This window comes from Vipera ursinii (assembly GCF_947247035.1).
Source record: "Vipera ursinii genome assembly, chromosome: 16".
Taxonomy (NCBI): Eukaryota; Metazoa; Chordata; class Lepidosauria; order Squamata; family Viperidae; genus Vipera; species Vipera ursinii.
The window spans coordinates 7,674,779-7,700,645 of NC_139529.1; the positions used below are offsets into that span (position 1 = coordinate 7,674,779).

At 44.1% G+C, this 25,867-nt stretch overlaps 1 protein-coding gene across 5 annotated transcripts in view; it reads left to right on the forward strand.

Moving 5' to 3' along the window:
• Window positions 1-12,061: 12,061 nt before the first annotated feature.
• Window positions 12,062-25,867, forward strand: part of RALGPS1 (Ral GEF with PH domain and SH3 binding motif 1) — a 92,541-nt gene continuing 78,735 nt past the window's right edge. For 2 of the 5 annotated variants that reach the window (XR_014493914.1, XM_083375110.1), the window contains exon 1: window positions 12,062-12,195. The gene's annotated coding sequence lies outside the window, so the exon portion shown is untranslated. Of the gene's footprint in view, window positions 12,196-12,359; window positions 12,382-22,435; window positions 22,585-25,867 lie in introns of those variants that run through there. The other 3 variants (XM_083375113.1, XM_083375111.1, XM_083375112.1) reach the window with 3 other exon arrangements.

Here is a 25,867-nt window from a genome sequence, read left to right on the forward strand (position 1 = left end):
GTGGTTTTAAATAGCAACTGAATTTTTGTTTTTCCTAACCAGTTAACTCTTCCATATAATTTCTATTGAGCTTGTAAATAAATTAAGGGAGGGGGAGGGGGAAAGCTTTGTAAATAAGTGGTTGTTTTTTTGTTTGTTTTTTTAAGCAACAGAGCACCTCACAATTGGTTCTGTATTCAAGAATGAATGCTTTTTAGTGACAGGAAGGATAGTTTTAGAAATTTGTCGTAAGAAAAGGAGACTTGGGGAATTGCAATAGTCTTCAACCGTTCATGTCTGTCATGCGCGTGTTTCACAGTACAAATTAACTTAGATGTCCTGGCCAAAAAAGGAGATCAGGTCGGCCAAACCTAATCTCATCCTGGACCTCTTCTCTGCTCCATTCTGAAGTGGGACAGAGAAGGAGCTAACATGTCATACCAGGTATTACCCAACTGCCCAGATTTATTGGGGGTAAAATTCCCCCCATCCCCACCAAGCTTGTACTTGATTGGCTGTGAATCAAGGAAATTGAAGTCCAACACAAGGTTGGGGAAGGCTGAGTGTTATCGAGGGCCTTATGTCAGCCTTCTCTTGGTTTGATTTTTTTCCCCCCAAGTCTCTTACAAATTCCCAGGCTAAACGAAATGCGTTAAGAAGACTTTTTCCCCTTCATTCTTAGGTGGAATTACGTTATCCGAAACAGCTTGATCTGGGCTACCATGTAGGAAGACCGCAGGAATATTTTTAGAACAAGGGCTGGGAAAAAAAGTGGTATGTTTGAGCTTTATCTTTAGACAGATTTCTCTTATTTGAAATAGGCGTTAAGTTTACTGTGACTTCTTTTGTCGTCGTTAATCGGAAGGGCGGGGGGGGGTTTCACATTGAAGCCACTGCAAAGGGACTCAGAAATATGCAACACCTAATCTATTTTCTAAGGGAACTCTACCCTTGAATGGTGCTTTTAGACTGGTCAGGGTTATTTATTAAATTTTTTATATATTTTAAAAGTATTTGGGAATTGTGTAAATCCTTTATATAAATATAAATATAAATAAATAAATATATATATGAATCTATATTAGTTCCTAAACTGTATAAACAGCGGAGCAATGCTCGGCCACCGAACCCAGGGTTCGGTGGAGTCATTCAGGATGTTCAGGATCCGTCGTTCATTTAGTCGCTCTGCAGCGATCAGACATCTGCAAAAATTGAATTATGCAAATTTACGGAAGAGCAGTAAATGGGAGCCGCTTCTAGGAACATCCCTTGGAGATGTGCTCTCCAGGTAGTCCTTGTCTTACAACCACACTTGGAGGCAGAATTGCCTTCGCTGAACAAGGCGGTTAAGCGCGGTGCGCCCCATTGTATGACCTTTTCCTGGCAGAGTTATTAAGTGACTCACACCGTGGTTAAGAGAATTTGGCTTCCCCCATTGGCTTGTCGGAAGCAAGCTGGGAAGGTCTTAAATGGCGACCACTTGACCCAGGGGCTCTGCAACCGTCACCAAAGCATGCTGGTTGCCAGGCACCAGGATTTTAATCGCAGGACCCTGGGGACACTGTGACGGTCGTAGGTGGGAGGATCAGTCACCCAAAGGTGTTTTTTCAAGAGGCAACTGGACTTTCTTGTTTTGACTTGGAAGATGTTTTGCTTCCCACCCAGGACGGTGGGGAGTGGAAAGATTTATGCTCCCTGCAGACTGCTGGTCATTTGCATTCTTTTAGAAGGCCATCGAGGCCACTTGGAGCTTAGAAATCCTTCCATTCCCCGCCATCCAGTCAGAGCTGAAGAAGCTTCTTGGAGGAGAAGCAAAAGGTCTGCAAAGATAAACACCAAAGTCTGGTCGTCCCCTGTGGGACAACCACGACCTGGATGACTTGAGAATCTCCCTCGACGTTGTAATGTCAAGTTGGGTCACTAAGCGAAGGTTGTAAGTCAAGGACTCCCTGTGATTTCTGGTTGTTTTGAAGAGGCAAGGTATGGCAGTATGGTTGGGTCTGTTGGTGGGAATTCGAAAGGGCTCTGGAAGAGAAGCTGCTTGGTTTGAGCATTTTCAAGCAAGCTTTTCTCGAGCCCCGTCAACTCTGCCAACACAACAGATCCCTGGCCTTGTGCAGCTCATCCTGTCCCTTCTCGGAGCCGTTCTAGAACCTGAGCCACACGTTCTAGAACAGCTCAGCAGGCTTGCACGATGTTGGCGCCCTGGCAGGGGTATTTTTTTAAGGAAATGCCTATCGGGAACCGCCAGCGTTTGATCTCCTCTTCAGTATTTGAACACTTTGAATGACTTACCTCAGTGTCAATATTTTGCAATATTAAGCCGGTAACCTCACAAACTCCACCACACTTCATCGGTAACGTGAAGTAAATGAAGCAGATTGCTCTTAAAGCAACTTAAAACTTGCCATTAAGGATTATTTTATAGCATGAGATATTTTAGAATATTTATTCAAATGATATTTTACTCTTATACTCGGATATACTTCTTTTTTTTTTCTTTTCTTTTTTTTTTTGGTTGGTCGGTTGGTTGGTTGGTTTTGGGTTTGTCTGGTTTTTTTTCCAACTTTGTGACACGGATATTTCAGTGCTGCTTTATTTTATTCTAATGGGTTTTTTCATTCGTTCGTTTCCTTGCTTGTAAATTGCCTTTTTACGGTATAAATAAAAGTCAATGGGAATTGCCGTTTATAAATTAAAATGCTTCTGAAGCGCACATGCTGACTCCGAGTTTGGATTTATTTTTCAAGAGATGCAGTCTCGATGGGCGGCTCCGTTTAAATCACCCTGGATTCACATGATGGTGTCCTTCTACCTCCACCTGTAGCTAAACCGTGATGGGGCTTGGTTTGGCCTTAGCATGTGGTTTATAAATGCAACTTGGGTGCATGGGCCTTATGAGTTCAGTTTGAGACACCCGTTCCCAAATTGGAATACACACACAAACACACAGAGAGACAGACAGACAGACAGACATTCCCCATACAGATCTTGGTCACTTGGGGTCAGCTGTATTACATGTTTGGCGATTCAGATGACCCAGTGTTCGTGACCTGGAGAGAAAGGGGTCATATGGCCCAAGCTAAATTCAATTCAGAATTATTTCAAGCATGGATTGGCATTTTTAATGGCGCCTCCTCCAGAACACGATCCGTTTAACCCCATTGCCGCTTACTCATATTTCTGAGGTCATTCGGCACCAGCTAAGAAGCCTTGCAGGTCCTTTCTTGATTTGCAAAAGGGAAGGGTCTTAACCCTTGTGTCCCTAAATAAAAGCGAGCCCCTTTTAACAGGTGGGGGTTTTCAAATGTCCATCACGGTGGCCCTGATCTCTTCCGGCCAGAGTTGAATAAACCCCGTTTCTGCGTATTTCATTAATTCTTTATCCTAGCTTGTTCAAGGATATGAACTCTAGGCCAAAGGGGAAAGCAAACTTTCCAACTTCAAAGGCTCAGGTTTGGGGGTGGGGGGAACTTGGATTTGCAGCTGAACTGATCAGAGGCTTGTTCATAAACCAGTTTAAAAACAAGGCAAAGCCAAGACCTGGATGAATCGTGGAATGGTAATTTGATTTAGCTGCCATTTGAGAACTTATACAGGAGGGAAAAATCATCCTTTCTCCAGTTAACAAATACTGTGTTTAATTGGATAAATGGCCTAGATATTATTATACAGAACACTTATTCTATTCTTAAGCATCAACGTATTTTAAAACGTAGCCTATAACATGTATATAACAGTTTGAATACCTCAAAATGGACTGCATATCCATCACACGTGTACCATCGTATTACGTGCTCCTGTACAATTTTATTACTGTTATCCATGTGCTCTAAGCCATAGGCTAAATAAATATGGTAGTTTAATCTGTCTGAAAGGGGTTGCAGACCTATCCATGAGTTAGTGTATTTTTAATATGAGGATCCATGTGATATTTTTTTTAAAAAAAAAACTCCCCATGAAAAACATCAGCTTCTAAAGTTGCCCACCTTTTCCCCATCATGGGCACATTTAAGGGCCAGTGAAGATCCTTTAAACATGGACAAACTCTTATTCTGGGCTTAGGAGATTTCCAGACAGGCCAAATGTCTCTTTTTTCAAAAGGCAATTGGACATTCTTGGTGGGGGTTTTTTTCCTTGAAAACCGCTTCTCATCCAAGACGCTGAAGGACTGCACCGAAGAAGCTTCTTGGATAAGAAGCGACACGTTTTCAAGGTGGGTGGGTGGGTGGGGGAAACAAGAACGTCCAGCTGCTTTCTGAAAAAAATTAATAGCCTGGCAGGCTATTAATAAACGCCATTCATCACCCGTGTTCTCCCCGGAGCCTTGCTCAAATTGGCAATCGGGGGTGGGTGGGTTGGGGGAAACGGCCTATTCAAACCCTGAAGGATTGCCAAGTGGGTTGGTGGTTTCCATTTGGTGAATGAGGTTTTAGCCTGGTGCTGTCAGAAGAGGGGGTGACAGGTGACTTAAAAGCAAGGGCACACCTCTGTGTGCCGCTGCCTCAGTGGTAAAGTCATCCGGGACTTATTCCTGGATGCTTTTGAGTTGGCAGGGTTAATGCAACATCTGCGAGTTTGCAGAACCACCATCTCGTAGTGCAAAACGTTTGGTCTTTCATCTCTCCAAGCAAAGCTTTCGTCTGCCCTGAGAAAATGCTGTTTTCCTTTGCTCAGGTGGGGACAAGGCCTAACTTGTTTGTCTTTCTCTTCCGGCCAGGATACGTTTGGGGGGGGGGAAGAGTGCTGATGTGCCTTCCAAGGAACCACCACCCGCTCTCGGAGACGATCTAGGCCGGACGCATCGTGTTCTGGCTTGCCCTTTTTTTTAAGGCTGCGGTTTGGTTAATTTCTCCGCGTTCCCCTAAGAGCTTTCTTATCAGAGGGAGAATCCTGGAGGTTGGGTCCACTGGGTACAAATTGAGTTTAAACCACCGTGTTAGCTTTTCCCATCCTGAGTTGTTCAGACCACAACTTTTATCTCCACAGGATTCAAGACTGGAAAAGAGGTACTGACTCTTTTAAGAGGATTAGAAGATCTTTCTCAGAGAGAGAAAAAATGGTTCCAGATATTGTGAGCGTTTTGCCAATTGAGAACTCTCTTCTTCTCCTCCTCCTCCTCTCTCTTCTCCCCTCCCCTCCTTTCCCCTCCCCTTCTCTCCCCTCCCCTCCTCCCCTCCTCTTCCCTCCCTTCTTTTCCCCTGCCTTCCTCTGCCCTTCCCTCCCCTCCCCTTCTTTCCCCTCCCCTTCTCTCCTCTCCTCTCCCCTCCCTTCGAATAATAATCTTCCTTTATATTTTAATTGCACTGAATATCTCTAATTTTTGAGCCTGACCATTGAGCAAAATACTCTCTATTCCCCAAAAGAAGAATCGGTGGATATATATATATATATATATATATATATATATATATATATATATATATATATATATATATATATATATATATATATATATATATATATATATATATATAATGTACCACTAGAGGGAGTAGAGAAATCTACTCCCCCCCCCTTCAACCTAATTGCACAGAATTTCACATGGCAACAACCTCATAGGGTATGGGTTGCAAATGGTTTTGTAGCAGTCATCTGCAAAAAAAAAAACCACAATCCAACAAAAAACGCTTTTTCTCAGCTGCTGAAAAACATGCATTGTTCAGGCAGGAAGCTTGTTTGTCTGCAATTGTTAACGTATAAAGATGTCCTCTGCAATTACATTTGATTTTCCCTCCCTCCCCTCTTTACAGTAACAGAGAAATAGGTTGGAGATATTTCTTCTTTCCCTCTCTCCCTCCCTCTCCCTCTTCCTCTCTTCCCCCCCTCTCTCTCCCTCTCCTCCCTGCCCTCCCCCCCTTCTTTTTTCTACCAAAAGCTATTTTTCACCCCAGGGTGTGACGGAGGTGAATCGCATAGCTAAAACGCTCATATTTCTTTTCTCAAAATACCTCATTTTGATTGAAAAAAGGATAGCCACTGAGATCCTATTTACTAGCAATGATTGATGGAAGGCATTAAGAGTTTCTTCTGGCTGCTTCCAGAGATGACAGGTGTCCGTAGATGTCCAAGGTACATAAACTGAAAATAGTAACGTCAGATTTTCAATACAACAAACAAATCATTGAGCAGACCTGTCTCTTCAATAATGGCTCATGTGAATTATATGATTGTATCAGGGCCCCCTCCCAGTTCTATATTTCACATAACGTGCCCTGAATCTTGAGTACAACTTAAGGATCTCCTTACGGATGGTCAAGAAGACCGTTACACGGATAAAGGTGTCTTCACTAATTAGTCCTCAGTGCAAAACGTCCTACTAAGAGTCTCTCATCTTGTTCCTAGGTCAAAGCCTGGATTGGGATCCATCCAAACCAACCGCTTCCCCCTGAAGAGAGAGAACAACTGAAGAACCAAACATTTTGCATAGAAAGTGAACATTCAATGGTAGTCATCAGTTGTTCAACTTAAAATAGCTTTATTTCAGTGTCTTGAAGAAGCGTCACCCTACTGCTACATCATGGGTTCTAGGGATCGCTTGCTCTTAATAGAAATTCATCATAACAGCTAATGAGCTGGCATCTGGTACCTATTGTTGAGGGAACAATACAGCCATTACTGAAGATCCATTACTTACTTGGCCCTTTATATCAGGGGTGTCCGATCTTGGCAACTTTCAAACTTGTGGACTTCAACTCTCAGAATTCTTCTGCCAGCCACACTGGCTGGGGAATTCTGGGACTTGAAGTCCACAAGTCTTAAAGTTGCCGAGGTAGGACACCCCTGTTTTATATTATGCTGTTTGTCTCAATTTTATCCCAGGAATATAAGCCATACTACATGCCATTCACCAACAGGATGCTTCAATGTGTAGACTTACTCTGAGCCCTTTCAGAATAATGCTGCTACACCCCACAAAATCAGTACAATTATATTTGTACTTTGGGCCCTCGTTTAATCCCTTGCCATGTTTGGCAAAAGTTTTGTTGTTTTCAAGCCTTTTCTTATTGTCAAAAAAGAAAAAAAATCCATTGAGGCACCATTTTTAGGTGTTAACACAGTTCTTGAAATAAGTGTCACTGATCTCATATCACTGTTCTCATTGCACAACATGAAGGCTGTAAAGTTGTTGCTAAAATGGGACAGTTACTAAGAGAGTCTTTTTAACAAGTTCAGAGTCGGGTTCTGTTCTAAGGGTATATAAAGCATCGAGACTCTAATTGATTCACAGCCCTGATTGGGACCGAGACAACCAGGAAGGTGAAAAAGCTAATTAAAAGAGTCCCTCTTTGCAGGTTTCTGTGCAAATCTGAAAAAATGCATGGCTGCTTTAAAGAGTTGACTCATTGAAGTTAATGTGATTCTTTTTTTTTTCCCCTTGGCCTGAAAAAAAAAAGATATTTCACTTGATTTCCCTGAATTTGCTCCTTATCACATGGGTAAAGGTTGAAGATAAGAATGTAATCTGCTGATATTTCATTAGATTATGGATGATCACGTTTTCTTGTTTAATTGCTACCCACGGCGATTTTTATCATATACCAGCCATTAGAGCCACAGTGCTTATTGTTTTATGTCTTCCAAGGTCTTGAAAGACTTGAACACTGGGCCCAATCCAATAAAATGCAGGTCAGTAGCGAGAAAAGTAAGGTTTGACACTTGGGCAAAAAAAAACCCAAATGCACAGACAGAGAATAGGTGGGACCCTGGCACAGCAGCAGTAATAATGAGTTGGAAGGGACCTTGGAGGTCATCTAGTCCTGCTATAGGCAGGAAACCTATAGCATTTCAGGCAAATGGCTGTCCAGTCTCTTCTTAAAAACTTCCAGTGTTGGAGCATTCATAGCTTCTGGAGGCAGGTAGTTCCACTGGTTAATTGTTCTCACTGTCAGGAAGTTTCTCCTTGGTTCTAGGTTGCTTCTCTCCTTGATTGGTTTCCATCCGTTGCTTCTTGTCCTGCCTTCCAGGTGCTTTGGAGAATAGCTTGACTCCCTCTTCTTTGGGGCAGCCCCTGAGATATTGGAAGACTGCTATCCTGTCACCCCCTCACCAGTAACAGAAAGGGAGCCAGGAGTCCTAATGGGCAACCACTTACGCGTGAGACAGCAGTGTGGTGCAGCTGCCAACAGATAACAGATTTGGAAAGGGACCTTGGAGGTCTTCTAGTCCAACCCCGTCAGGGAGAACAATTAATCAGTGGAACGGCTCACCTCCAGAAGTTGTGGGTGCTCCCTCACTGGACGTTTCTAAGAAGAGATTGGATAGGCATTATCCAGAACGGTATAGGGTCTTCTCCTATACCGTTGGATGGGACCCACCAACCCTCTTATTCTGTTCTATTGTGTGTGTGTTTGTGTCTGTCCGTTAGTTAATCACCAGTGTCTGAATTGTTACCACCCTGGATCTAACATATCCTTAAGGGGAAAACAAGCAAAAACACAATTAGCTGCACCCTAAAGTCTTTTGGGTTCGATTCACCCTATATTTGGAAGGTTTGGGAACGATTGCACCCAGTGTCTTAGGTTATCCAAGCACACCTTGTCCCCGGAGCTAGGGATGGGTTCGTGGTTATAACTGTAAACTTATAAAAAAAAAAAGTTGCAAGTTCTCCTCCGCCGGCCTTGTGGCTTCGAAGAGTCTAGCCAAGCGGGAGAGACTTGACAACAGCAGCCCAGCTCCCCTCGACAACATTGTGTGAACCGATAGGAACCTCATTTGTTTTGGGGAAAACATCCTTGGCTCAGATGGAACAATGAGAGGCTTCAGCAGCAAGCAGCGTAAACACAAACCAAGGCAGCGGTGCCAGCTTTCTGCGCCAACCAAACGATAGTGAAGACATTTCTGCGCAAGCCAAATTGTAATAAATATGTTCTGCAGGTCGAAGACTTGAAAAAGAATCTGCCCAAGCCTGTCAATGAAAAACAAAAAGAAAGAGAAACAGTCGGGGACATAGAAGCAGCTCCTCCCCAAAGATTTCTAAAGCTTCAGTAGAGTGAAGAGATGGGTGGGTATTACATTATTATTATTATTATTATTATTATTATTATTATTATTATTATTATTATTATTAATAATAATAATAATAATAATAGTGTGTCTGTGTGTGTAAGTCCCAAAAGATAGCCCCATCCTATCCCAAGCACTCTTGAAGGTATCAGCAGCAACGATGGTATACAGTTGGAAGATCTTTTCACGTGTGATATTATATCATCCGGTTTTTGATCCAGGAACTCTTAATAATATGGTTTGGAAAGCAAAGGCTTTTGATCCAGGAACTCTTAATAATATGGTTTGGAAAGCAAAGGCAGAGTTTCAAATCGAAAAGTATGTTCTGGTCAATTGCAAGGCTTAGAAAGTCCATGGTTGTAATGAAATTGAATGAGATAAGAGTAGCAGAGAATCCCAGGTTTCGTGACGTTTTATTATCCATCCTTCTCTCTCTCTCCCTCCCTCCCTTCCTCTTCCCCCCGCCCCAACCTCCATGAGTAGGAAGGGAATTCCCAGAAATTTCAGGTCTGTGTACTTTAAACCATTCTGCTTTATTATTGCTAATCACATTTCCTGTTTGCTTTATGATAAATAAACGTTCAGCACCTCGCTTCACTGTGTACCTGCCCCAAAGCAGGAAGTATACGTGAATTCCCAGTGAATTCTAGACACAATATTCCTCCATGTTTTATTTTGGTTATATTTTTAATGTTTACTCTCGCCTGAACTATAAGACTTTTTAACATTCCCGTGGTTTGATCGTTCCAGATTTTTAATAGTGACCACTTTCGGTATTGGCTTATTTCTTCATTTTGTTGAAAAGAGCAGCTTTGGGATGGTGAAGGATATTCTATTTATTTATACCAACAGTAAACCAACCAACCGAGGTTCATCTGTCATGTGCTGAAAATATATTCAATACAGGAGATGTAGTTGAACAGGATGTCAACACGAAACTAATCTTGGCCGTTTGCCCAGGAGATGTCTGCGATTTTATCTGCTCGATGAAAGCAAATCATGTCATTTTTAAGTCAATATTCAGGATTTTGACATTTGTAGATTTCTTTAAAAAAATAATTCTGGGCTACTGACTAATGTCAAAAAAAAAGTGCACCTATGCTTAACTTGTTCTTGAACTGGCTCCGCCGACCCTTTTGCTGATTGCCTTCTTCTTCCTTCCTTCCTTCCAGCCTTCCGACCAAGGGGGCCTTCTCCAGAAACCCGGATCTTTGCATCTGGGTTTCTGGAGACAAGGAATAACGGATGGAAGCTGATCAAGGAGAGATTCAACCCAGAAAGAAGAAGAAATTTTCTGACAGTGACAACAATCAACCAATGGAACAGAAGTCACCTTCAGAAGTTGTGGGAGCTTCTTCGCTGGAAGCCTTCAAGAAAAGACTGGACTGCCACCTGTCAGAAATGGTGTAGGTAGGATCTCTTACTTGGGCAGGGGGTTGGACTAGATGACCTCCAAGGTCCCTTCCAACTCTGTTTATTCTATTCTATTCTTTAATTCTATTCTGTTCTATTCCATATTTTCTTTTCTTTTCTATTCTATTCCTAATATTCTATTCTATAATTCTATTCTATATTAAATTCTGTTCTATTCCATTATTTCTATCCTATTCTATTTCTAAATGCTATTCCATTCTGTTCCCTATTTTCTTTTCTATTCCTAAATTCTATTTTCTATCTTCTATTCTATTCTCTCTTCTATTCTATAATCTATCCTATTTCTATATTCCAATATATTTCTGTATTCTTCTATTCTATTCTATTCTATTCCATAATTCTATTCTATTCTATTCCTTATTTTCTATTCTATTCTTCCATTATTCTATTCTATTCTATTCTATTCTATTCTATTCTATTCTATTCCATAATTCTATTCTATTCTATTCTATTCTTCCATTATTCTATTCTATTCTTCCATTATTCTATTCTATTCTATTCTATTCTATTCTATTCTATTCTATTCTATTCTATTCTATTCTATTCTATTCTATTCTATTCCATAATTCTATCCTATTCCATAATTCTATTCTATTCTATTCTATTCTATTCTATTATTCTATTCTATTCTATTCTATTCTATTCTATTCTATTCTATTCCATAATTCTATCCTATTCCATAATTCTATTCTATTCTATTCTGTTCTATAATTCTATTCTATTCTATTCCTTATTTTCTATTCTATTCTATTCTATTCTATTCTATTCTATTCTATTCTATTCTATTCTATTCTATTCTATTCTATTCTTCCATTATTCTATTCTATTCTATTCTATTCCATAATTCTATTCTATTCTATTCTGTTCTTCCATTATTCTATTCTATTCTTCCATTATTCTATTCTATTCTATTCTATTCTATTCTATTCTATTCTATTCTATTCTATTCTATTCTATTCTATTCTATTCTATTCTATTCTATTCTATTCCATTCCATTCTCTATTCTATTCTACTCTACTCTACTCTACTCTGTTCTGTTCTGTTCTGTTCTGTTCTATTCTGTTCTGTTCTGTTCTGTTATGTTCTATTCTATTCTATTCTAGTCCATATTTCTTTTCTATTCCATTCCATCTTCTCTTCTGACTCGACCAACCTCTCAAGAGCGTCTCTCCCTGGCTTGCTGCTCCCCGTCTTCCCGGAGACCCCGGGCATCCGCCCAGCCACCTTGCGCGGAGGACCAGAGCCCCAAGCAGCCCCGCAATCCGCCCAGCCCCTCCCTCCAGTCGCTGCCCACCTGCCCACCCGAGGCTGGCTGCTGCAAACTGCACGCGTGTGCGTGTGTGCGTGTTGCCCGCGTGGCGCGTGTTTGCGCGTGGGTCCGCGCCTCCCTCCCTCCGCGCCCCCTCCCTCCGCGCCAACGGCCGCCGCTCGCTCGCTCTTCCGTTCCGTTCCACCACCCCCCCCCCGCCGCCGCCGAAGGTTTCTCTCTTGCGCATTCGGGCCTCATTTGCCTGCGCCCGCCCCCCGCGCGCCGCCATTGGCCGGCGCCGGCCGAGCCCGCGCGGGGACTGGGGGGCGGCGCTGTCGCTCCGCGCAGCTGGCGCTTCAAAGCCGCGCCGCCGCCGCCGCCGATTCTCCCCTCCCGAGAGCAGCGCGGGCGGCCTGGGGGAGAAGCCGGCTCCGTCCTTCCCGGGAGGGGCCCGCGCCGGTGGGGGCGGGCAGGGGGCTTCCCTGCCCCGGCCGCCCCGACCTCCCGACCTCCCTCCCTCCGGCAGGTGAGCCGCCTCCCCCTCCCTCCCTCCCTCCCTCCCTCCCGCCCCGCGCTTGACTGACAGGTGGGGGAGGGGGCAATCCCCGGAGCAGCCTCTTCCCCCCCCCCCCCCAGCCACCCCGCCCGGTTGCTCGCCGTCGCTCTCCCCTTCCTGGTTTGCGCGCAGCTTTTGCAGGCGTCTTCGCTGCAGGTCTGTCTCCGCTCGCCCCGGTCCTTCCTTTCCCCCCCCCCGGCCTTCTCTTGCAACCCCCACCCCCACCCGGGGCATCCCCTTCCCCTGCTGCCCTCCCGGGGCGGCTCTGCCTTCCCTTTGGCATCCCCGGGATGGGGGGAGGGAGGAGGAAGACGTCCCGCCGCCCTGGAGGAGGGCGCCCCTGGTGGGTTTGAACACTCCCCCCCTCCCCAATGTTTGGAGAGTGGCTTCTGGGTGGGGGAGGGAGGGTATGTGTCGGGAGGGCACGGGGGGGGTCACTGGTGGGCTACGGGGCCTTCCGGAGAAAGAGGGATTGCTGTTGTGTGGGGTTGGGTTGGGTTGGGTTGGGTTGGGTTGGGTTGGGTTGGGTTGGGTTGAGTTGAGTTGGGTTGGGTTGGCCACACATCTCATCCAAGAGACTCTGGGTGGCTGGCAACAGGCCTAATTCCTATTGCGGTTATTCTATATTCCAGGGGTTCTCAACCTGTGGTCCGCCGACCCCGGGTGGGGGGCCCAATATCATCACAGGGGATCCCCCAGGAAATCTGTTTGAAATCTTGAGTCAAGTCTTGGTGGTCCTTGGCCACACAAGGTTTTTAAAGGGGGTCCGGGGTGAAGAGAAGGTTAGATTGTATTCTTTCTGTTTTTCTTATTTCGGTATTGTGTTGTGAATATTGTTTGGCCTTTACGTGGGCTGCATCTGTCTAGGCAGCCAGATCATATGCTTTATTGCTAAGCAGCGCTTGGGGTTCTCAATTTCACCTCTGGCCTTTCTATGCAGCGTTTGGATTATTATTACTTTTTAATTTATTTTTTTATTTTTAAAATGTGATGCATCTAGCTGCCCGTTTTACACAAGTGACTCTGGATTCTCGATTTGTGCCTGTATAATAGTTGTATAATAGTTGCAGCGCAGACTTTGTAGATTTCAAATTAAAGTTTGGGCGGGCAAGGCGTGTTGGTTTAGCTCACTTGGCTTGGTGGGCTTCTGTAGAAAGTGGTCGTGCTGTTTCCTTTGCTTTGATTGGTCCCCCCCCAACCCACTCATCCAAACGACTTTAGTTGGCTCGAATAGCCATAAATGTTATTCTTGCTTTACAGCTAATCCTCAACTTATAACAAGTCATTCAAACTTACAGTGACACTGTCAATTTCATCTGTGGCCTCTCTATGCGGGCTCTTTCTTTCTTTCTTTCTTTCTTTCTTTCTTTCTTTCTTTCTTTCTTTCTTTCTTTCTTTCTTTCTTCTTTTCTTTCTTTCTTCTTTCTTTCAAAAGTTATGTTTATGATTTATATAGCCATCTATTTCCTACAAGTGGCTGTGGGGAGGCTCAGCCAGATGATCTATTTATGTCTGCACGTGTGTAATGTTTGTAATGCAGACTTTCGAGATTTCTGTTGAAAGTCTGGGTAGGTCAGGCATGTTGGCAACTCCCTCTTCTTGGTGGGCTTCTGCAGACAATGGCATTGTTTGTTGGTGTGCTTGTTTGATTTGTGCAGCTCCCCATTCCATCCCAGTGGGTGGTTCACAAGAAGTATTCGTGTGATTATTTTCTTTCCCTCTGTTATCTTCGTTTCATCTGTCCAGGCAGCAAGATAGTCTAGAGTCCAATGATTTTACAAAGGATTCATATACATGTACATATGTTTACACGTGTTGGTATAGTATTTGCCAGGCACACCACCTAGAGTTCTGTTTAAAGTTTGCGTGGCTGGGGCCCTTGTATAAGACTCTTGGCTTTGTGGATATCTGTCTGGCATCTTTGCAAACCCCAATATCAAATAGACCAGCAAGAAATGTAGCACCCGTTTCCTTTATTAATAAAGAAGCCTTTCTAGATTGTTAATATCGCATGTGGCTTTTGTATGCCCTGTTTTATTTATTTATTTTGGTGATTTACATGGCTGCCCATTTCGTACAAGAGACTTTGGCTGTATAGAACGGTATAATACATACAAGCAAGCACTGCGGCACAGTTTCCCAATATTATTATTATTATTATTATTATTATTATTATTATTATTATTATTATTATTATTATTATTATTATTATTATTATTTCTCTATAAACTATATAAGCAAGGCTTGTTCTGTAGTCTATATCTCCCATAAGAGTTTCTGGCTTCTCAACATCAAATGTGGCCTTCACATCTGCTATTATATATTCACGTGTGGATGCAATGTTGATAACACACATGTTACAGCTGCTTTTGTGCCTTTCTGTATTGTGTGTGTCTCATCTATATATAGAACTCTGTAATAGATGCAGGAAAGCTTCGTAGCACGCATCTTTTTTCCTAATTAGCAATTCTGGTTTGTCAATACCAGGCACTGCTTTTATAGGCGGTATTGTGTATTTGTGTGTGTGATGTGGTGCAGACTTTTATAGACTTGTGTGGTGAATTGTTTGCTGTTCTCTTTTATGGGTGCTGGCCCTGTGCATGTAGCACTATTATGCACACAAGCAAGGTTTGTGGCATGTGCTTCAAATATCTCCAATTCGTCTTTCCGACTTGTCAACGTCTGCAGTCATACAGGAAATCCTCGGCTTATGCCCACCGTGTAGCCCAAAATTCATGTTGCTAAGCGAGGCATGTGCTATGTGAACGTTGCCCCATTTTACAACCTTTTCTGGCCACACTTTTTAAGTGAATCACTGCACTTCTTACGTTAGTAACCCGGTTGTTAAATGAATAAATGGTTCCCCCATTGATTTTGTTTGTCAGACGGTCACCGGTTCTAGTTCTGCTTTAGACATGACAGCTGACTGGGTGACTTTGGGCCAATCGCCCAGAGGTTGGGCGTTCTAGCCCCGCCTTAAGTATGACAGCCAGCTGGATGAGTTGGTCTCAGCCCGGCCCACCTCACAGGGTTGTTGTGAGGAAAACAGGAAGAGGAAGGTGTATTGGATATGTTCCCTGCCTTGAGTTATTTGTAAAAACAATAAAGGCGGAATACAAGTAGATATGTTACAGGTAAACAGATTAGATCATAATATATGATCTAGGCCGCATCTCGTTCCCTGTCCATCCCAATGAGCCCATTTGCCTCCTGGGAACTTTATAGCTAAATTGTTTGTTATACGCTTCCTTAGGTGTCCTTTAACTCCATCTCTGTGGGGGGGAGGGAACCCCATTATTTGTTATCTTTTTCTACTTTCATGGCTATAGAAAGAGCATCAAGTCAGTTTGCATCTGTTTTATGCACCGGATGCATGGATTTGCATTTTCCTATTTGTTTTCTAACATGACTCTGCAGAGTGCAGGATTGTTATTTCTGCACAATGTTTGCCAGTCAGTCATCTTGACTGTGATACCTTAACTTTTGTATCATTCCGGTGACTAATAGCAATACTATGTTTCAGCTATTGTTTTCAAGAAGTTTGGGAACAATTCTAGAGACAAGCCTAGGAAACATAAACACAAGATATTTGTTAGGGGGACCGGCAACCTTTTAAAGTGTCAGCTTGAATTCTTTGTTTAGACTAGCGCATAGGAGCTCTCTGCTGTTGTACTTACATTTTTATTCCCCTTTCAAGAGTGAAAAATGTGTATGTTGATTAGCGGCATATTCTTTTTTTTAAAAAAAAAATTCCATTTATATCCCGCCCTTCTCCGAAGACTCAGGGAGGAGGCCTAGAATCAAAGTCACGTGAAGTATTAGTACCGCTTTATAAAGCCTTGGTAAGACCCAACCTGGAATCCTGCGTCCAGTTTTGGACACCACATTATAAAAAAAAGATGTTGAGATTTTGGAAAAAGTGCAGAGAAGAGCACCTAAGATGATTAAAGGCCTGGAGACTAAAACATATGAAGAACGGCTGCAGAATTTGGGAATGGCCAGTCTAGAGACTAGTGGGGGGGGGACACATGATAGGAATATTCCAATATTTGAGGGGCTGTCACAAAGACGAGGAGGTCAAATTATTCTCCAAAGCACCTGAATGTAGAACAAGAAACAATGGATGGAAACCAGTTAAGGAGAGAAGCAACCTAGAACTAAGGAGGAATTTCCTGACAGTGAGAACAATTAATCAGTGGAATGACTTGCCACCAGAAATTGTGGGGGCTCTTATCACGGGAGGTGTTTAAGGAGAGATGGGACAGCCATTTGTTCTGAAATGGTTTAGGGTCTTCTGCTTGAGCAGGGGGCTGGACTAGAAGACCTCCACGGTCCCTTCCAAACTTGTTCCAATTGATTGATTGATTGATTGATTGATTAAAAGGAGCATTTGGAAACAGTAGATCTAGCTGCTTCAACTTGTACTGTTGTTCTGCGATTAATTTTGTGCACATAGGTTGCCCTTGACTTTACAACATCCCTTTAGTAACAACGGCGCTGAAAAATGTGATTTAAAACCTGTCCTCACAACTTAACAACCCCCGTAGCATCCCATGGTCACCTGATCACTGGGCACTTGGCAACTGGCATGGATTTGTAACAGTTGTACCATCCCAGGGTGTCTCATGATCCCCATTTGCAACCTTCCCCTTCCAATTTCAATGGAGGAAGTTGGATTTGCCGAACAACCACATTGCCCGCTTAACAACCGCAGTGACTCCCTTAACGGCCATGGCAAGAGGGTTGTGAAATTGGGCCCCACTCGCTTCACATTTGCCCTGTTTAACAGCAGGGCTTCTGATCCCACTGATGGCCATAAGCCAAGGGCTTACTCCCCAGATCACTTTAAAGCATTGAACCTTTTGATGTGTTTCCTTAAGGCAACAGAAATAATTCGAATTTTATTGAATGTGCCGCGGTAGGCTGGTAATGGCTCTAAGGGCTGGAATTTAACAGTATTGGACGGTTTGCATGTTTGTGTGTCTGTCGACTGCAGGTTTGAAAAGAAGAAATTGTGGCAGAGTTTCAGTTTGTGTTCATTCTTAAGAGACCCAACTGGATGAATCTGTGATGGAAGATGCACTTTCCAGCGTGCTAGAATTCGAATTCAGAACATCCTGAATTCGACTCATCCAAATAACACTTCTTTTACCTTATTTATCGCAAAGCATCTGGAATCGGTTCAGGACAATAATTTTATATTTCAAATAATAATAATAAAACAAAAAGCAATGGGAGGCAGGGTGTGATAACACATTTCGTTCCAATGCTTGCTTACAAGAAAGGCTACCTAAGTATAGTTTTTGAAGGGAGCCTTTAATTTAGGGTTTTGTCAATTGCGTGTTTTTTAAGTTGAATGCTTAGCAGTTTGCACTGGAGGGTCGCTGCCTAAAATAGCATCAGTAGGAGTTACACTGCAGAGCTTCAAATAATCACAACCAGCATTTTGAAATGTGTCTATGCATGAATATCTATTGTCTCCTGAGATGGGAGGAAGAGAGGGAGGGAGGGAAGAAGGAAGGAAGGAAGGAAGGAAGGAAGGAAGGAAGGAAGGAAGGAAGGAAGGAGAGGGAGGGAGGAAGAAAATGTATATATACTAGTAGGCTTTGATATGTGAAAGAATGGTTGATGTTTGTTGACAAGGCAACTATTTTATAAATGGGGATATTTTATGAATATGAATATCATTATGAATTAATAGTTGTGAATGCAAGGGTGCTAAAACAAGGTGGGGAAGCTGAACGTTGTAGATTTTTGCCTGCATTTTGTTTACTCTTCCTGTTGTGAGGCAGTGGAATGATGTCAAGATTATCTGTCTTTGCATATAGAGAGTGCTAACTAGAGGAATTGGAGCTGTAAATTTAATACTGGCACGACTGTGATTTGTGAAATAAATTGCCTGCCATGTTGAAGATAAGTTACTTGGTTTGAGTCTGATTGGGGGGCGGGGGGGGGAGAAAAGGTCCCGCATTTGTGCTTTCAGGGTAATGTCTAACATCGAAACAAAACGATGAGTAACCATCACTCATATTACAGAGTGATTGTGCCATTATACACTTTGTATTTGGTTCTGAAGAAGTGAGCACATGAAAGGCTAATTATGCGTAGTTGGCTCCCTGTTGCAAATATTCTATATTGTGAAATATGAGTACTATCCGGGGAGGTTCACGGTCTGCAGAGCGAGCAAATAAAACAACATGTTATAGCACGATAAATTTTGCAACGGGCAAATGTTATCTCGTGTAAAGGAGCGCCTGAAATACAAGGGATCCTAGAACTGTGAAATCTGTCGTTTTGTAAGCAAATATCCGTAAGGCTGAAATTTGAGATAATCTCCCTTGCAGCTGAGTTCGTTTACTAGGAAATCACCAAGGGATTTCGCTTAAGTTTTTCTCAGATAGAGTCGGGACTGCTGTGAGTCAAAACTGGCTTTAAATCGACAGAAATCTACTCATTGGAAAGTTCCAGTGGAATTGAGGAGAGTTGTTTAGTTGTGTTTAGAACCAGAATGTAGGAAAGCTCTGTACGACAGCAGTCTTATTTCTTTTGCGGGGAGCTTGTTAAGTTAAACAATGTACAGGTAGTCCCCGACTTACGACAGTTCATTTAGCGACCGTTCAAAGTTACAACAGCACTTGAGAGCTTTTTTTTCCCACACTTACGACTGTTCCAGCATCCTCCCGGTTACGTTATCAAAATTCGGACGTTTGGCAACTGGCATGTACTTATGTCGGTTGCGGTGTCCTGGGGGGGGTGTCACGTGATCCCCTTTTGCTAAGTTGAGGACTATCTGGACTGCAAACGGTGGTGGTTTCCCCTTCTTTCCTATTGACATTCTCAGAGCTCCGGGTGTTACCCTAGCTAGCGCTATAATAATAAAAGGAGATATTGATCATATAGGCTCTTCCTTATGGGATCAATACTTCAAATGCAGCCATTCAGAGTAGCTAGATAGATGATGCTATCCCTTTGGGTAATATAAATGTAAATTAATTGTCATTTATGGCCGTACGTTACTACACACGTGAGCTGTGCCGCTGCCGTTAAATCAGCCGCAAAATACACAAAGAATGGGTTATACAGATCCAGACATACTTTGCTGAATTTGGTGACTGAGCCCGCCTGGGTTTTTGGCACCCGGTCACCAATGGATGACCTTGGGGCTGAGAAATCCAAGAAGGCCACACCTGGAATCACATGACCCCGGGACACAGCAACGGTCATAAGTATGAACCAGTGGCCAAGCATCTGAACGTTGATCACATGAGCGTCGGAATGCCGCAGAGGCCATAAGCGTGAAAAACAGTGACAAGCCCCTTTTTCCCCCCAGTGCCGTCGTAACTTTGAACGATCGCAAGTCGAGGACTATCTGTGAAGGGTGCCTCAATCTTCCCCTGAAAGTTAAAAATAGGGTAAATGGAATAATAAACTGAAAGGCACCGAGTGTAACATTTTCACAGCCCTGGTTACCCCAAAAAAACCACCACCCCGCCAGATGTCTGCAGATCAGGCGATTCAGTTCGGCTCGACTAAATAGGAAGATTAGAGAGGATTATTTGAAACCTTTACGCAAGTAAACCATTATTCGGGCACCTGTGCAGCTCGGAAAAGGAGAAACTACTCATGGCTCAGAAGAACTGCCCTTTCTTTGCAGCTGCTCCCACTGTGCTATTCATAGAGAGCTGCTGACACGGGCTGTTGTCATAAATCTCTATTTTTCAAGCTGCGACTGGCGGGCCTGAGGTTGCATTTTTACAGGGGAAAATGCCATACATCAACCCCATCTTATTACCCGGGCCTTAATAATTCCTCAGAAAGCCATTGTGAAAGCAATTGCTTTTTTTAAAAAATTTGGCTGGCTCGCTACGTCATAAATTCTCGCTCGCTCTGGCTTCCTTGGCGTTGGAAGCCCAGGTAAGCCGCCAGTTTTTCGATCTCTTCCCAACCTCTGCAAATGTTAAAAACGTCCACCTCTAACAACACCGTTACGGACGCCCTCAAACAGCTCTCTTCCCTTTGGACGATGATAGTATACCTATCGGACAATAGATATGTGGCTTGATTAATTAGGCGATTGCTGGCGTAATGTTCGACGCCTGCCTTCTGCAGGAAAAATTCCATAGTGGCGTTTTCTCGTTCCTCGGTTTGCAGATCTAGGCGGAGATGGGCCTCCAGGTAGGCCATGATCTCACTCTTGCCCACCAGCTCTGTGAAGGCAGAACTAGAATTTGGACCTTCAGATTCTGAATCTGCTGTCTTCCCGTCGAGCTGTTGATCCTGGTGACTGGGAAGAGATTCCAGCTCTTTTGGATCTGATTTGGAGAGCTCCCTACAGACATCAGAAGTGTCCCGCTGGACAACGTTGGTCATCTTCTGGCATAAAGGTTCCCGTGGTTCAGGGACTGGATTGGCGGCATCTCCCTGACTTTGCTCCTCAAGCTTTTCTTGGCTTCCTTCCTTCTGAGATTCTACTATGAGAAACCATTCTTGGTCCCTTCGACTTAGCCATAATCCGGCCATTGCTAGATCATCCGAAGCCGTGTCATAATAATGGTCCGTCTGAGTGACTGTCTCCACGATCTTGGCACCGACCATCATTAGTTTAGCTATGCTGTCTCCTGTTACCCAAAACTTTTGCTTCAGCTGGACTTTGGGCATCTGGAGAAATTCCCGCCTCGCTTCCATGTTCCTGGAAAACAGCAACATTCTGAAATAAGGTTTTTAATTTTTTTAAGGATTGGGGTTGCTATATTAAGCGGCCAAGAATGAGGAGAACCAGAGGTTTGTTTTTAGGGATCTTTTTTTGTTACCTTTCCGGCATATGAATGTATATATACGTATTTAAAACATTTTGTATAGCTGCCCGTTGTGTGTTACTCTCTGGAAGTCTCAAAAACTAGTTGAAACAATGGGCAACGAAGGAATACATTTTTGTTCAGATTTCTTGGAGTTTTTCTAGCCCTCTATGAAATTTTGGGGGGTTTTTTTTGCAGAAGTTTCATTACCCAACTAGGGAACATCATCAGTGATATATGAAAGGGAATTAGGCTTTAATTAAGCCTGCTAAGGAAACAACGTTTTGTTTTTTTGTTTTTTATTGAGAAATCCATAAAAGTACTTGCCAATGGCCATCGTCTTTCCCAAAGCTGGCATGCTTCTTTTGTCGGGCAAATTATAAAGTTTACTGACGGTAGTAGCATCATAAGAACAGTTTCTAAGCACGTGAAAAGGAAGACAGCCAGACAAGTGAAAAATGTTGGGCAGATGGATCTTCCAGACACTGAGAAGACAAACAAACTTTGGAGGCCTTAACAAGACTAGATAAGATACAGGACTTTATTTGGATTGGCTTTGCTAAATATATATTGGCATATTCCTTCAAGTGAGAAGGACTTGTCGAGTGGGCTATAAAGATCAGCCATCAAATCAAGGAACCTTTCAGAAAATAGGTGATATCGGGCTGTTAGAAAAGCTAATTCTCCTTTATAAACATTGAGAAACAAAGTGTACATAACTGACTAATTTTTATGTCATGGTTATTTTGTCGTGTTTATTCTTCCTGTTCCTGTTGGCCACAAGTTGGGAGCGGGGCTAGGTTCCCATTGAAATAAACATATGAACAAATGGTTTTAAAGTCACCTTACCTTGTCTCTCTCTTCCCAAGATTCAAGAAAGAAGACAACCTTTCGTAATTGTTATTTTTTCTTGCCTTAATTCAGGTTTTGTAACTTTTCTTGCTAATGGTCTCCTTCAAAGCAACTTCCGTGTGCCTCGCTTTGTTTACCATGAGTGACTGCTTTGAATGACCATGACAACAATGGATGTAGCAACAGCTTGTAACTACCATTAGTAGAAAAGTCATGGGCGATTGAGGTTCTGCCAAGAGTTTTAGACTTCTATAGTTTCCGGTAACTATGCCTTGCTCAATTGGGATGTCACAACAAGCAAAAGCACACACGGCCGAACTATTGATTTTCGATTTTCAGAGCAGTCGGTATTTAATTCCGGCATTGAGAGCCCAGGTTTCCATAAAATATGCTGATCCCTCAGCGTTATTCCCAACAGATCTGAAGATTGCGAAGAATTCACCCAGGATTCTGGATAGTTATTTTTCTCGCGGGATGTCTGGTAAATAGCTCAGCTCCATTCTTACCGATAAATGGGAGATGCTGCTAATTTATAAGAAAAATTAATGTGCGTTCCGTGTTTATTCGCACAGACCTTGCAATGTGGTTTGCTAAAAATGTATTAAGGGAACAAACTTGATGTTCTGTTTTTTTTTCGGAAAAATCTCCAACCAGGATTGCTTTTTTTTTTTTTTGCCCCCCTATGACTGTTCAGCAGCTTCACAAACAGATGGTTGGTAATGTGTTTCTGGCTTGGATTGCTGCAGTTAATGATTGTGAGGATTGACTTGCAAATTATCAATTGTTTACCAAGTAGTCAAGGAGATGGGAACATTAAGGCAGGAAATCTGATCCCGGTTATCATCCGTTTTTTATAGCAAATTAATAATTTGGTTGGAAAATGTAGTTAAATGCTCTCCTATTGCAGGTGATATTGGGTTAGGCGGTTCTAAGGTGGGAAAACCTAGACCAGGTGTAGCAACAGCTTGATTTCCTATGAAACGAGTCTTTAATTAGTGTGCTGTAGAATTAATTTAAAAGGATGGGTACTTCGTTTCTATGTGTGCGACTTTGAACTGGTTCAGAAAGTCTCGTCCTTCAATTGGAACATAGAATAACAGAGTTGGAAGGGACCTTGGAGGTCTTCTAGTCCAACCCCCTGCTCAGGCAGGAGACCCTATGCCATTTCAGACCAATGGCTATCCAATCTCTTCTTAAAAACTTCCAGTGTTGGAGCATTCGCAACTTCTGGAGGCAGGTTGTCCCACTGGTTAATTGTTCTCACTTTCAGGAAATTTCTCCTTAGTTCTAGGTTGCTTCTCTCCTTGGTTAGTTTCCATCCGTTGTTTCTTGTCTTGCCTTTTGCTGCTTTGGAAAATAGGTTGACCACCCCCCCTTTCTTTGTAGGAGCCCCTCAAATATTGAAAGACTGCTATCATATCTCCCCTAGTCCTTCTTTTCATTAGACTGGACATACCCAATTCCTGTATCCGTTCCTTGTATGCTCATGTAAGTCCAAATTAAAGAATAGCGCAGTTAAAGAAAAAAGATGCCTCTTTTCTTTCATTCCAAAGCTCAAAAGCATCCAAATGGGCCACCATTAAATGTGACTGACTTCTTGTCACTGAATCCATTTTAAAAACAGGGCAGAAGAGTCTTAATACCCAGTAACAGGCGCAAACTATTCGCATGCTTCTCATAAATTCAGTTTCCAGGAAACCGATGGATCGAGGGAAAAGTTAACTCAGCTTAATAATCAACCGCCTTTATGGTTTGCGCACTCGGCTTCAAATTAAAAGCAAATAAATAAAAGGCACGTCGTTTAAATCAATTTTTCTTCGTGGCTGCTAAGAAGCTGAAAAAGATGCAGTTTATCTTCTAGCTTTGGGATATATTTGGAAAAGGGGGTGGTGGTGAAAATAAGGCAGGGCATATCCCCTGAGAGGGACATCTGGGGTTGTGGGTACATCTGGGGCTCTTGAGCGGGTCGTGGGACTACCAATTCCCACGACGGGGAAAGGCAGCAGGCGGATAGACAGGGGGCCATATCGTTACCGGGAGGGCCGTCTCCGCTGTCTTCAAGCGGTGAGGCGCTCCGACCCTCTGGTTCTTCCCCGAGGTCCCGGGAGCGGGGATGTGCAGCCTCCTGAGCTCCGGCTGGTGTACCTGAATGCCAGGTCCGTGGTTAATAAAGCTCCCCTCGTTAGGGATCTAGTTGAGGGTGAGCATGCGGACCTGGCTTGCATCACGGAGACTTGGTTGGGCCCAGAGGGTGGGGTCCCTTTGGTTGACCTCTGCCCACCAGGTTTCCGGGTGCTACACCGGCCACGAGCTCAAGGTAGGGGTGGGGGAGTGGCGGTTACCATTAGGGAGACCTTATGTCCGCGGGAGGCCACCGTTTCTCAGATAGTCGGGTGTGAGTCTCTCTTCATGAGATTTGGTCCTGGGGCGCAGTTGGGCTTGCTGCTGGTGTACATTTCGCCTAGTCTCACAGCGGCAGCCCTGCCCGAGCTGCTCGATATCCTCTCGGGTTTGGTGGTTGAGTTTCCCAAACTTATAGTTTTGGGAGACTTCAACCTACCATCCCTGGGAGGTTCATCTGAGCTAGCTCGGGAGTTCATGGCTTCCATGGCGGCCATGGACCTGACGCAAGTAATTTCAGAGCCAACTCATGAGGGAGGCCACACCCTTGACCTGATTTTTTATCTAGACGGTGGTTGGATGATCTAGGTGGGGGCTCTCCATTTATTATGCCCCTGTCATGGACCGACCATCATCTCCTGCGGCTGGTCTTCCGCTTTGCCACCCCCCGCCGTGGGGGTACGGAGCCAATTAGATGTTACCGCCCCAGACGCTTAATGGATCCTTACAGATTCCAAGCGGCGCTGGGGTCCCCACCTGCCTCCACTGCTCACAGCTCGGCTGATGCCTTAGTGGAAGCCTGGGGAAGGGCAGCCACTGAGGCACTTGACCGGGTTGTACCCTTGCGGCCCCTGACCCGGCGCAGATCCCAGCGAGCTCCATGGTTTTCCGCGGAGCTCCGGGAGATGAAGCGCCGGAAACGGGGCCTAGAGAGCTGCTGGAGGTCTAGCCGATCCGAACCCGACCGATTGCGGTTAAGAACCTATATTAGGTCTTATCTCGCAGCGATGAGGGTGGCGAGGTGTAATTACTTCTCCACCCTCATCGCGTCCGCAGATAATTGCCCGGCCGCCTTGTTTAGGGTGACTCGCTCACTTCTCAATCAGGAGGTGAGAGAGGATCCCTTGCAAGGTCGTGCCGAGGAATTTAGTCATCATCTGTCGGATAAAATCGCTCGGATTCGGACCGGTTTGGACTCCAGCTGGGCAGAGTCAGGCGATCAGGACACGGGCGGTCTTGTCAATGTTATCTGGGAAGAGTTTGATTCTGTGACCCCTGATGAAGTGGACAGGATTATGGGGAGGCTGAGCTCCTCCACATGTTTGTTGGACCCGTGCCCTTCCTGGCTGGTTTATGCAGCTAGGGAGAGGACACGAGGCTGGTTCCAGGCGGTTATATCTGCTTCTTTGAGTGAGGGTTATTTCCCCGCCGTCTTGAAGGAGGCGGTGGTGAGACCTCTCCTCAAGAAGCCTGTCCTGGACCCAGCCGTTTTGAACAACTTTCGTCCAGTCTCCAACCTTCGCTTTCTTGCGAAGGTTGTTGAGAGTGTGGTGGCGCATCAGCTCCCTCTGGTCCTGGATGAAGCGGATTATCTGGACCCCTACCAATCGGGTTTCAGGCCCGGGTACAGCACGGAGACGGCATTGGTCGCTCTGGTGAATGATCTCTGGAGGGCGCGGGATAGGGGACATTCCTCTATCCTAGTCCTATTAGACCTCTCAGCGGCTTTCGATACCATCGACCATGGTATCTTGCTGCGGCGTCTCAGGGGATTGGGAGTGGGAGGCACAGTTCTTCAGTGGTTCTCCTCCTATCTCCTGGGACGCTCGGAGTCGGTGTTGGCAGGGGGGCAGAGATCGGCCCCTAGGTCTCTC